The sequence below is a fragment of the Mobula hypostoma genome, chromosome 4 (assembly GCF_963921235.1).
Source record: "Mobula hypostoma chromosome 4, sMobHyp1.1, whole genome shotgun sequence".
In the NCBI taxonomy this organism is placed as follows: Eukaryota; Metazoa; Chordata; class Chondrichthyes; order Myliobatiformes; family Myliobatidae; genus Mobula; species Mobula hypostoma.
Window position 1 is genome coordinate 6,822,498 of NC_086100.1, and position 14,005 is coordinate 6,836,502.

The 14,005-nt window shown below is 42.9% G+C and overlaps 1 protein-coding gene and 1 pseudogene across 3 annotated transcripts in view; one reads left to right on the forward strand and one right to left on the reverse strand.

The window, feature by feature from the left end:
• LOC134345106 (phospholipase D1-like) overlaps positions 1 to 14,005 on the reverse strand; it is a 265,323-nt gene that overhangs the window by 193,704 nt on the left and 57,614 nt on the right. The gene's annotated exons all lie outside the window — the stretch shown is intronic.
• LOC134344694 (dual specificity mitogen-activated protein kinase kinase 4-like) lies at positions 6,037 to 7,485 on the forward strand (annotated as a pseudogene).

Sequence of the window (14,005 nt, forward strand, 5' to 3'; positions counted from 1 at the left end):
AGAAATGAAATTCAACTCTCTAAAGGATGCCTTGGTAGAATCAGCAAAGTCAGTGATTCCTAAAAAAGAAAAAAGCACAAAGAATAAATGGATGACAGATGAAATCAAAAATCTAATGGAAGAAAGGAGACGGAAGAAAGCAAATCCTACAGAATATAAGCCCTTCGATAAAAAAGTTAAAAGCTTAAGTCAAAAAGCCAAAGAAGAATGGTTAAACCAGGAATGTGAGCAAATAGAAAGAATCCCTATTACTGATCCAAAAAGGTTACATCAACAAATCAAGAATATCACTGGTAAAAAGCTCCTCTGTTCTTCAGGTGGATGTTTGAAAGCAAAGGACGGTACCATTATCATGGAAAAAGATGAGATTATGAACAGATGGACTGAATATATTCAGGAACTGTTTGAAGACGATCGAGGTGAAAAACCAGAAATTAAGAAAAACATTGAAAGTCCAAGTATTTTAAAATCTGAAGTTCGTAATGCAATAAGTAAGATGAAGAAAGGAAAGGCAGCAGGTCCTGATGAATTAGTAATAGAACAAATTATCGCCCTTGAAGATGATGGAATTGAAAAACTTACTGATTTAATCAATAAAATTTATGACTGGAATAATTTCAGAAGAGATTGAAAAAAAAGTCAGTATTTATCACTCTTCCTAAGAAAGCTGGAGCAATAGAATGTGAATTACATGGGACCATAAGTTTAATGAGTCATATCACCAAGATACTTCTAAGAATTTTGATGACATGAGCTAAAAGTAAGATACAAGCTGAAATAGGCAAAGAACAATGTGGTTTTGTGAAAGACAAAGGTACAAGAAACACAGTATTGATGTTAAGGATACTATCAGAACAAGCTATTCAAGTGCAAAAAGATTTGCTTGCTTGTTTGTTTTATCGACTACACAAAAGCATTTGATAAAGTGAAGCACAATAACAAAAAACAATTTCCCCCGGGAGCAATAAAGTATGACTATGACTATGACAATAAGTTATTTGAAATATTACAGAAAACTCTAGATCTAGATTTGAAAGACCTCCGCCTAATCAGAAATCTGTACAAACAAACTGCCGCTGTAAGAATAGATGGAGAAGTGAGTCAGTTTACGAAAATCAAGAGAGGTGTTACACAAGGGTATGTTTTCTCCCCTGATTTATTTAATATGTATAGTGAAACAATATTACAAAAAAATAAGAAACATCTTGCGAATCAAAGTTGGCGGTGAAAACATCAATAATTTCAGATATGCAGATGACACTGTTAAATGCAACTACGGAGGAAGAACTACAAAACTTGATAGATATAATTGTTGAGGAAAGTGCAAAAATGGGTCTATCTATCAATTGCAAAAAGACAGAATGTATGGTGATATTCAAAAAGAAGGAGAATCCTATCTGCAGGCTGAGAATAAACGGGGAAGACATAAAACAAGTACAGAACTTTTGCTACTTAGGAAGCTGGGTGACATCAGATGGTAGGTGCGACTTGGACATCAAAAGAAGAATAGGGATGGCAAAAGACACCTTTACAAGAATGAAGAGTATACTGACCAATACTAAACTAGGCATGACAACCCGCCTCAGAGTACTGAAATGTTACGTTTATCCAGTTATGTTATATGGATCAGAATGTTGGACAATACCTAGTCACATGAGGAAACGAATTGAAGCAGCAGAGATGTGGTTTTTGAGGAGGATGCAAAGAATATCATGGACGAAACAAATATCTAACGAGGATATCATGAACAGAGCAAACACAATAGGAGAAATAATGTATGAGATCATGAAAAGGCAACGTAACTTTATTGGACATGCGATTATGAAAGAGGAGTTACAATGCACGGTAATTATGGGAAAGATTGAAAGGAAGAAAGCAAGAGGAAAACAAAGACAAATGATGATGGAGACAGCAGCCAGAGAACTGGAAATGAATAGCAATGAATTGATCCACTTGACCTGAAACAGGAGTGTGTGGGCCATGGCAGTCAAAGCTCAAACTGGGCACGGCACCTGATGATGATGATGATGATGATGATACTGTGATTGGCATAGGTTTTTAACATATTGTCACAGGCCCTTCAGCCTATCACCAGACACCTTAGAACAGAACCAAGGAGGGCCAAGGACAGAATAGAGCGACGGAGATATCTAGAATGGAGATATGGAGGAATTTCTTTAGCCAGAGAGTGGTGAATCTGTGGAATTCATTGCCACAGATGGCCGTGCAGGCCAAGCCATTGGATATATTCAAAGCAGAGTTTGATAGTCTCTTGATTAGTCAGGGTGTCAAAGGTTACTGGGAACAGACAGTAAGGGGTTGCGAGGGATAATAAATCAGGCATGATAGACTGGCGGAACAGACTCGATGGGCAACGGCCTAACTCTGCTCCTGTGTCTTAATGTCACCTATTAACACCGAGCCAACATTTCATCTCATTTGTATTCCCCCCACATTCACATCACTGTTTCTGGATCTTAACCCCCACTCACACAGTCGGGCCGATTAAATTCTCAATCCTCACGTCTCCAAGATTTATTTATTTATTGAGATTCGGAGCAGATAGGCCCTTCCGGCCCTCGAGCTGCCCCCGAGTTAACTCTGGCCTAATCATGGGACAATTTATAATGAACAGCTTACCTTCTGATACACCTTTGGACTGTGAGAGGGAGCTGGAATACTCATATAACCATATAACAATTACAGTACGGAAACAGGCCACTTCGGCCCTTCTAGTCCGTGCCAAAAACCAGAGGAAACCTGGGGAGAATGTACCGATGACACCAGAGCTGAACTCTGATCTCCGAAGCCCCGAGCTGCAATAGCGCCTCGCTGACCACTATGCTACCGTGGCACTCAAGATGTGGGAGGAAATGTGAAATAATGAGGGGTGTCAATGAGGTGTCTTTCCCCAGGGTCAAGGAGTCAAAACCTGGAGGGATCATACTCTAAGGTTCAGTGATTTCGCAGATGCTGGCAACCCAGAGCAACGCATAAAACGCTGGAGGAACTCAGCAGGTCAGGCAGCATCTATGGAAATGAATACACAGTTGGCAGTTCAGGGCGAGACCTTGATAAGGCCTCTTATTCTGCATTCTTGCCCCCTCCTTTCCAATCCTGACAAAGGGTCTTGGCTCAAAACGTTGACTGTTTATTCCTCTCCATAGATGCTGCCTGACCTGCTGTATTCCTCCAAACTAAAGGGCACAGGAGCAAGGTGAGAGATATTTTCAAAGGGGATCTGAGGGGCAAGTTGAGTTACATGAGCTGCCAGAAGAAGTGGATGCAGGTACAACTGATGAATCTGCTTTTTGTGTTATTCATTGTGAGTGTGTGTGTGTGTGTGTGTGTGTGTGTGTGTATAGTGGATTCTGGTTAATTGGGACACATTGAGACCACTATTTTGGCCTGATTAAATGGTTGCTCAAATTTGCTAGTTTCATAGAAATTGTTAAAAAGGCATTTAAAAAAAAGACAAGCTATCATTTAAGTGATTCAAAATTATGTATTTAAGTGAAATATAGAATAAATTAGAAAACTACCAATACTTCTACAGTACTATAAGAATATGTATTAGTTCCTCATCGTTATGGATCACAGAATTCCTCCAGTGTACACTACTGTGTTCTTTTGATTGAACAAATTCAATGCAGACACACAGTGCCTTCATACAATGCTTTTGATGCATGCAACCTCCAAACCTTCAGTTTCATTTTCAACATGATTCAAGATTCAAGGTATATTCATTATAATACCATAAGACATAGGAGCAGAATTAGGCTATTCAGCCCATCGAGACTGCTCTGCTCTCCCTTTTACTCCTTATATAACAAAAAACTTTTAGTATCCTGCTTTATATGATTGACTAGTCTGCCATCATATTTCATTTTTTCCATTCTTATAGCTTTTTTAGTTGCCTTTTGTTGGAATTTAAAACTTCCCACTCATTTTTGCCCCTTCCTTAGCTTTTATGCAGTCCTTAACTTCCCTTGTCAGCCACAGTTGCCTAGCCCTGAGATTTGAGAACTTCTTCTTCTGTGGGACATATCTATCCTGCACCTTGTGAACTATTCCCAGAAACTTCAGCCACCTCTGCTTTGCTCTCCCTGCCTGTATCCCCCTCCAATCCACCTGGGCAAGCTCCTCTCTCATGCCTCTGTAATTCCCTTTATTCCATTGTGATACTGATACATGTGACTGATGCTTCACCCTCTCAAATCACTGCCTCCTATGGCTTCCTTTACATTAAGTTCCCTAATCAGATCTGAATTATTACACAACACCCATTGTGTAGATGACCTTTCCCCGAGCAGGCTCAAACGCAAGCTGTTGTAAAAAGCCATCTCGTAGGCATTCAACAAATTCCTTATGTTACAATCTGACACCAACCTGATTTTCCCAACCCCCTTGCATATTGAAGACCCCCATTACAAATGTGTCATTACCCTTATTCCATGCCTTTTCCAGCTCCCTTTGGAATCTCAACCCCACACCTCGGCTACTATTATCAAAGAATTTATAAATTATACAACCTTGAGATTTGTCTGCTTACATGCAGCCACAAAACTAGAAATTTGAAAGATTTAATTTAAAAAAAAGACCAACACTCAAAGCGCAGAGAAAGAGAAAAAAATACACAAATCCTGCAAACAATAGAAGCAAGCAACAGCGTTCTGAACCAAATTGAGTCCATAGACCCGAATCCCTGGAGCAGCCCAGAGTAGGCCGAAGCCTCAGTCTCAGTTCACCATATTAGGGTGGAAAATTGCCGCGAAGCTCACAAACACAAAGCACAGCAGCTGGGGCGGTCTCAGAGCCCCCCAGCACTGCAGAGAGAGGAGTGATTGCAGGACGGTGAGAGAAATCAGCCTAACTCTCAGCTCCCAATACACAGCCTTATCTGCGTGGTGTTTAAATTGCCCAAACAGTGGATCATGCCTCGCATAAAGACAAGGGCCCCACCGCAGCGAAGTGCACCATGCCACCCAGCGATTCATCCGGGCCTCATTGCCCAGCCCGAAGCTGTTCTTGACCTCTCCAAATCAGCTCAGCACAATCTCACACCCGGGTTAGTTGGGTGGGCATCAAAACTCCCCTGCCTTGACTTTTCCTCTCTGAATCGCTCATACCAACTCCATCGCATCGATGTTGCATTGCACCAACACGGCTCATCCCTCAAATCTGCTTCACCTTCGTTCGCCTCTTCATTGTTTGCAGTGATAGTTTACCACTATTTACTTTAGAAAAGGTGTCATCCATTACATTTTCAGTCAGATTTCTTGCCTCTTGAACTACCGGTAACCTGTTGCCCACCTCAGTGGTGCCATCCTAAACCGGAACATGATTGTTGATACTTTCAAATTATCCGTAATCCTAACTTGTTGAAGTACTGAAATCACTCCCAGTCATTTCTGACATCAAGCCTGAATGCCTGAAACCACAGTAGGCAAAACAATTCAGAATTGTCTTACTGCTTATTTCTTGCCAACTATCAGTGACATTCTTCATGGGATTTTCCTGAATTTTTCTATGATCACATCTTCTTCAGGCTGCACATTTCATTATTTAAAAATCTCTCACATACAGAGGGATCTCTCTTACAATCGGGGGGTGGGTGTGGGGGAGTGGGTTTCCATGGGTTCTTTGTCAGGCTGCAGTGGTGGTGCCTCCAGGCACTCGAGCAGTTCCTAGTTTACATATCAATTTTCCTTAAAGAATTAATTCACCCCGCCCTTTGAAATATTAACTGTGCAATAGCAGCTCCAGCTACAGCAATGTCTCCAGCACGTCAGAAACTGATTCAGCCCCAAAACACAACCACCTACATGCAGATAAGACCCAACATGCTGAAGTTGAATTTTGCCAGCCTTGCCTTCAAGACACCAGTAAGGCTCAGGGTTAAATCCAACAGGAGTTCACTTTCAAGACCCACATGTGTCCAGGACCAACCAAAAACAGGGCCCAGACCTTGGATCTGTCAGCTCCAGTGGAAGACTGCATATAATTGGAAATTAAATGAAAGAGAGGGAGCTTCAGACTCATAGCATTGAATCCTTAGGGAAAATGCAGATCTCTCCAGAACAACTCTATGATTTCACTGCAGATGACCTCAAAGACTTTGGGGAAATCGGATGCAGAGCGTACAGTTCTGTGAATAAAATGGTCCATAACGCAAATAGGCAGGTTATGACAGTGAAACAAATTTAATTAATGATGGATGAGAAAGAAGAGAAACAACTTGTGATGGATTTCAATGATTCAAAAATTCACAGTAGGTTTATTATCAAAGTATATATACAGAACACAACTCTGAGATTTTCCCTCCCACAGGCAGCCACAAAACAAAGAAGCACCACAAAACCTGTTCAGGAAAACATCAAACACCCAACATGCGAAAAAAAGAACAAAAAAAAACAAAAAAACCAAGCAGACAGCACAAAGAATATCAAGACATCAAACCAGAAGTCCACTAGTTCAGTTCAGTTCAGCTCTGCGCTGCTAGCCCACTGCAGGTCACACACACAGTTATTCCTCACTGAAGAGCCCCGGTCCATATCAATTACCCCGGTCAACTCAAAAACAGCACAAAAAAAGAGTAACCAGAATCCAGAATTACATGCACCATGAACCTCAAAGTCCCTCAAAACAAGGCCACAGCCTCACTGACAAACCCATGCAACATGGACCCAAAGGCTCCTGCACTTTCCTCTGACAGCAGCTAGCAAGAGGGTCAAACGCAGGTAGAAAGCTGAACATTAGCCTGTCCTGGGCTCTCATTCTCGTTGACTTCAACCTTGATTTAATGTTGTTATGATCTGGACTGTCCATACATTATTCAGTTCTTCTGAGATGGTGGTTGCAGGATATCTACGCAGCTCATTTGACAAATTCTGCAAATATCTATATGGTGCATTAGATAATGTTATCCCAGAGGGCATTTTAGGCAAAATCACAATAGCTACTGTGAAAGCACTTAATTATTCAAAAGAAAACTTAAAAATAATTCACTGAGATATCATGCCTTCCATTATTCTCAGGGGCAGAAACGGCAATATTAAACTCTGCAATTTGGGTGTTAGTGGACAAATAGCAGATTTTATTGTGAAAAATGGGGGATGCAGGATGCCAACTATACACGGCATGAAAGAGTAGATCCAAGTGCTTCAAGACGAGGCCATGATGAGTGGCCACTGGACGATTTCCATACACAAAATGGAACAGTATATAATGAGTAGCCCAAGTAGTGAAGCGTGATTTCCCCCACAATTCAGCATAATGAACAGAGGGACTTTTCCCCCTGCTTCATCCACTTTGTTAACTTGTACCTTACAAAGGATGAGTCCAAAAAGGCCAAAGTAGAAAGAGCTTCAGAAACATTCTTTCACCTTGATGTATAAGGAATGCCAGATGGACGTGGCAAGTTATTTTAGGTAAATCTTGGATCAAATGTCCCTTACTCCTGTTTCCCCAATGTATATTGATTAATTTTACTGCAGAAAAATGGCCTTAAAATGGCTGCGAGAAATCAAGGTGTCAAGAGTCGTTTTATGACACATTGCAGTGCTTCTATTTTTAGCTTGCTCAAACAGAGAATTAAACACTGGTACTCCATGTCGTTGTGTCTGCCCACAATTGTCCATCCAAAGCACCCTTCTTGCTCACTGTCACCAAGTCATCACAAGAATTTTACTGGACCTGAAATATTCACTGCCTTTTTGGGATTCCATTGGTTCCTGCAAACAATGGGCTCACTTTCAAGGACTCTTCACATGTTCTCGATATTTATTGTTTTTCTATTTATTCTTATTATTTTTTGCTGTCTTTTGCACTCTGGTTGAACGCTGTAGTTGGGTGGTCTTTCATTGATTCTGCTATGGCTATTATTCTATAGATTTATTGAGTATGCCCATAAGAAAATGAATCTCAGGGTTGTATATAGTGATACTATGTACTTTGTTAGTAAAATTCATTTTGAACTTTGGATAAACATTGAAGGGTAATTACATCAATATGAAAATTGCTGGGACATTGCTTATCCATCACTGGGAGTTGACTCAGAACAAATAAAAGAACACATGCTGACAGTATCATCACAGTACAATTTTTAACAGACTGTCTTGGACTAGTTTTTCCCTCCATTGCATAGAATAGTTCAGGCAGCACACTCAAGGACTCATAGAAACACAGAAACATAGGAAAACTACAGCACAATACAGGCCCTTTGGCCCACAAAGCTGTGCGAACATGTCCTTACCTTCCAGCTACCTAGGCTTACCCATAGCCCTCTATTTCTCCAAGCTCCATGTACCTATCCAGGAGTCTCTTAAAAGACCCTATCACATCTGCCTCCACTGGCAGCTCGTTCCACGCACTCACCACTCTCTGCATAAAAAACTTACCCCTGACATCTCCTCTGTACCTCCTCTGAAGCACCTTAAATCTATGTCCTCTCATGCTAGCTATTTCAGCCCTGGGAAAAAGCCTCTGACTATCCACATGATCAATGCTTCTCATTATCTTGTACAACTCTATCAGGTCACCTCTCATCCTCCGTCACTCCAAGAAGAAAAGGCTGAGTTCACTCAACCTATTCTCATAAGGCATGCTCCCCAATCCAGGCAACATCCTTGCAGATCTCCTCTGCATCACTTCTATGGTTTCAATGTCCTTCCTATAGTAAGGCAACCAGAATTGAGCACAGTACTCCAAGTGGGGTTTGACCAGGGTCCTATATAGCTGCGACATTACCTCTCGGCTCTTAAACTCAATCCTACGGTTGATGAAGGCCAATGCACCTTATGCCTTCTTAACCACAGAGTCAACTTGCGTAGCAGCTTTGAGTGTCCTATGGATTCGGAGATCCCTCTGATCCTCCACACTACCAAGAGTCTTACCATTAATGCTATATTCTGCCATCACATTTGACCTACAAAAATGAACCACCTCACACTTATCTGGGCTGAACTCCATCTGCCACTTCTCAGCCCAGTTTTGCATCCTATCAATGTCCCACTGTAATCTCTGACAGCCCTCCACACTATCCACAACACCCCCAATATTTGTGTCATCAGCAAATTTATTAACCCATCTCTCCACTTCCTCATCCAGGTCATTTATAAAAATCACAAAGAGTAGGGGTCCCAGAGCAGATCCTTGAGGCACTCCACTGGTCACCGACCTCCATGCAGAATATGACCCATCTACAACCATTCTTTGCCTTCTGTGGGCAAGCCAGTTCTGGATTCGCAAAGCAATGTCCCCTTGGATCCCATACTTTCTCAATAAGCCTTGCATGGGGTACCTTATCAAATGCTTTGCTGAAATCCATATACACTACATCTACAGCTCTACCTTCATCAATGTGTTTAGTCACATCCTCAAAAATTCAATCAAGCTCATAAGGCACGACCTGCCCTTGACAAAGCCATGCTGACTATTCCTAATCATATTATGCCTCTCCAAATGTTCATAAATCCTGCCTCTCAGGATCTTCTTCATAAACTTACCAACCACTGAAGTAAGACTTACTGGGCTATCTCTACTCCTTTTCTTGAATAAGTGAACAACATCTGCATCCCTCCAATCCTCCGGAACCTCTCCCGTCCTCATTAATGATACAAAGACCATCACCAGAGGCTCAGCAATCTCCTCCCTCACTTCCCAAGGTATCAGCTTTGTCTTCAGTGGAAGGAAACCTCAACATGAACTGGATACTTTGAACATTATTAGAGAACAATCAAGCAAGTTTGAATTTTGCTCAATGAATGGCAATGGATTATTTGTTTTTAATTTTGGTGCTTTATCATTAGAGTAAATCTTGGAGGAATGAATTCATCAGTATTTTATTGTACATAATTTTGATTTTTTTTTAATAAGCTCAAAATTGAACAGCATGTCTTGTACCAAAAAAAACTGTGGACTGAGGATTGCAATGTTTTCATGAAGACCATAAGGTATAGGAGCAGAATTAGGCCATTCGGCCCATTGAGTTTACTCTGCCATTTCAGCATGGCTGATCTATTTTCGCTCTCAGTCCCAATCTCCTTCCTTGTCCCCGTATCCCTTCATGCCTCGACTAATCAATAATCTATCATTCCAGGATTGAATGGCTTGTTATATGAAGAGCGTCTGATGGCTCTGGGCCTGTACTCACTAGAATTCAGAAGAATGAGGGGTGACCTCGTTGAAACCTATCGAATGGTGAAAGGCCTTGATACAGTGGACGTGGAACAAATGCTTCCTATGGTGGGAGTGTCTAAGACCAGAGGACACAGCCATAGAATAGTGATGAGGAGGAATTTCTTCAACCAGAGAGTGGTGAACCTGTGGAATTCGTTCCCACAGGCAACTGTGGAGGCCAAGTCTTTATGCGTATTTAAGGCAGAATTTGATAGATATTTGATTGGTCAGGACATGAAGGGATAGGGGTAGAAGGCAGGAGGTCGGGGCTAAGAGAAAAATTGGGTCATCCATGATGAAATGACGGAACAAACTCGATGGGCCAAATAGCCTAGTTCTGCTCCTGTATCTTCTGGTCTTAAGGAGATGGGCTACTATAGATGGGCAACGTGATTAGCATGGATGAGTGAGGCCAAAGGGCCTGTTTCCATGATATGTGTCTCTGTGACTTTGACAGCACAAGAAAACAGGAGTAGGGGCAGGCCACTCAGCCCATCAAGTGTATCCTGTCATTCAGAATCCCCCACACTGATCCTCCCAGCCTCAATTTCCCTGGTCTGCCTATGAAATTAGACGCAAGACCATAAGCCATAGGTGCAGAATTAGGCCATTTGGCCCATCAGGTCTGCTCCACTATTCTGTCAATGCTAATCTATTTTCCCTCTCAACCCTGTTCTCCTACCTTCTCCCCATAACCTTTGACACCCTGACTAATCAAGAACATATCAACTTCCACTTTAAAGATACCCAATGACTTGGTCTCCACAGCCACCTGTGGCAATGAATTCCACAAATTCACTACCGTCTGGCTAAAGAAATTCCTTCTCATCTCTGTTCGAAAGGGACGTCCCTGTATTCTGAGGCTGTGCCCTCTGGTCCTCAATATAGGAAACCCCTCCATTATAGGAAACATCCCCTCCACATCCACTTTATCTAGACCTTTCAATATTTGATAGGTTTTAAGGAAGTTCTTCGCCATTCTTCTGAACTCCAGTGAGTGCAGGTCCAGAGCCATCAAACATTCATACATTAACCCTTTTGTTCCTGGAATCATTCGCACGAACCTTCTCTGGACATCACCAAAGCCAGCACATCCTATTTTAGATGAGGGGCCCAAAACTGCTCACAATACTCCAACAAGTGAAGTCAGATCAATGCTTTATAAAGCCTCATCATTACTTCCTTGCTCTTATATTCTAGTCCTCTCAAAATTAAAGCTAACATTGCATTTGTTTTCCTGACTCAACCTGCAAGTTAACCTTGAGGGAATCCTGCGCAAGTACTCCCAAGTCCTTTTGCATGTCTGATCTCTGAATTTTCTCCATGTTTAGAAAATAGTCTATGCCTTTTTTCCTTCTACCAAAGGGCATGGCCACGCACTTTGTGCAGGTCACCTACCTACAGAAAAGTGAAAGACTGCAGAGAAAATTTTCAAGAATGCCGTCAAGACTTGAGGACTGAGTTATAAGGTTGAATAGATTAGGACTATTCCCTGGAACGTAGGAGAATGAAAGGAGATTTTATAGAGGTATACAAAATCACGAGGGGGATAGATAGGGAATATGCATGCAGACGCTTTCCACTGAGGTACATTAAGACTAGAACTTGAGGTCATGGGTTAAGGGTGAAAGATGAAATGTTTAAAGGGAATATGAGGGGAAATTCTTCACTGAGAGTGTGAAATGGGCTGCCAGTGGAAATGGTGGATGTGGGTTCGATTTCAATATCTAAGAGAAATAGATACATGGATGGGAGTGGTATAGAGGCTATGGTCCAGGTGCAGGTCGATGGGACTCAGTAGATTAATAGTTTGGCAGGGTACTAGATGGGTCAAAGGGCAGGTTTCTGTGTTGTAGTGTTCTATGACTCTGTGACTTCCCTATACTGTATTCCACCTGATCCTCCCTTCCACATTATCCTAGTGTGTCCAAGTCTTTCTGCTTCCTCAACCGACATTGTTTCTGGTTCCCTGATCCAACGCCTGCCAGAAGCTTGCATCACACGCTCACCACAGATCAGCAGAGAAACGTCCCTCTGGTGTTTTTTGCTCATTTTGTGGTCACCAGTTTGCAAGTGTTTCCTCATAGACGGGGGAGGGGGTTGTGGGGGGTGGGGACAAGCTCCCACTACCTATTAAATGCTCCCAATGTCCAAAGTTTTCTCAAATAACTTCGGACAACCAAGTTCGGCTCCTGGCCCTCACATGTGGCTCAGCTACGAATCCAGCAGAACCACTTCTACTGGACAGGAGATGGGGCAAAGGTGGGTTACTGGCACCTTAAAACCAGTCACTTTGGGCAGGTCGGGCTCATCAGCCAAGGTTGGCAGCTCATCGAGGAGAAGAAAAACTCTGATCTCAAACCTCTGCTGCCTTGCGGCTACACCCACTCATGGGGAAGGCTCCGCGAGTAAAGCCCGTGAAAAATCAGGAGCTGGAGTCCCTGAGGCAATCAGTCCTAGGTTGAGTTCAACGATGACTGGAAACTCCTGCGACAATGCTGGAGCCAAACCATTTCGGTGTCTTCCATTCCTTTGGATCATCGGTGTGTGGACGGGGAGTGTCTGTTGCATGAGCAATAGGTTGCTCTTCATATTGTACTGCTCAGACTTGTGTAACAGGTCGACAGCCAGGGTGCAACATCTATGGTCAACCCAATCCAATGGAGGGCCTTAAGCTTGAAAATGTGATGACTTCTGTTTGTAGCTGCCATTTTTCTTTACTTTGATTTCTTTCTCTCTCCTCCACTGTCAATCTAATACTCCTTGTAATCATTAATGTAAAAAGCAGGATTTCCCGGTGGCCAACCCATCCCCATTCCTAATCCGACATATCGGTTCGTGGCCTCCTGTACTGCCATGACGAGGCTACTCTCAGGTTGGAGAAGCAACACCACATATACCATCGAGGTGGCCTCCAACCTGATGGAATGAACATTGATTTCCCGAACTTCCAATAATTTTCCTCCCTCCCTCTTTCCTCTTGCTCAATTCCCCACTCTTGCTCCCGTCTTACCTCTTCTCTTCTCCTCACCTCCCCTCGGAGCCCCTTTCTCACATGGCCCACCTTTCATATTAGATTCCTCCTTCTCCAACCCATTACCTTTTCACATATCACCTCCCAGCTTCTTACCCGCCACCCCATCCCCCAACCGCCAGGCTTCACCTATCACCTTCTAGCGTGTACTTCTTCCCCTCCCCCCACCATCTCATTCTGGCTCCCCCCCCCTTCCTGTCCAGTCCTGATAAGGGGTCTCAGCCTGAAATGCTGGCTGTTTATTAGTCTCCACAGCTGCTGCCTGACCTGCTGAGTTCCCCACCACTGTGTGTGTGTTTGTCAATCTGTTGCAACGGACCGCTCCAGACACAGTAAGCCCTCAACACTGTCTTTGCAATTGAAAAGCAAAATAACCGCAGACAATGGAAGTCAGTACAATAATATGGACTCTTGACCTCAAGATCTACCTTGCTATGACCTTGTGCCCTTTCACCTTGCTGCTGTTTTGTCGAGTTAACAATGAATGTCTTCACCACCGTGGCCCTGGGTGTACTAGACTCACTGAAGAAGCCTCGATGGGGACCATGATAACGTGACAGTCACACAAACGCAGGGGTGGGACTGGTGAAGAGTGGTGGAAGTATTGATTGGGTTGGTGGTTTGAGCTGGTGCTAACGTATTGTCCACTTACTGCAGCATTTCACATCAGTGGGGAAGATAGAAAAGTAGAGCTGTTGGAACTGGCGAAGAGTTATCCGGGGCCTCACCAACAGGCTGGATCGTAAATGGCAGCACGGATAACTGGCTGTCACCACTGTGTGGAACGGAGGG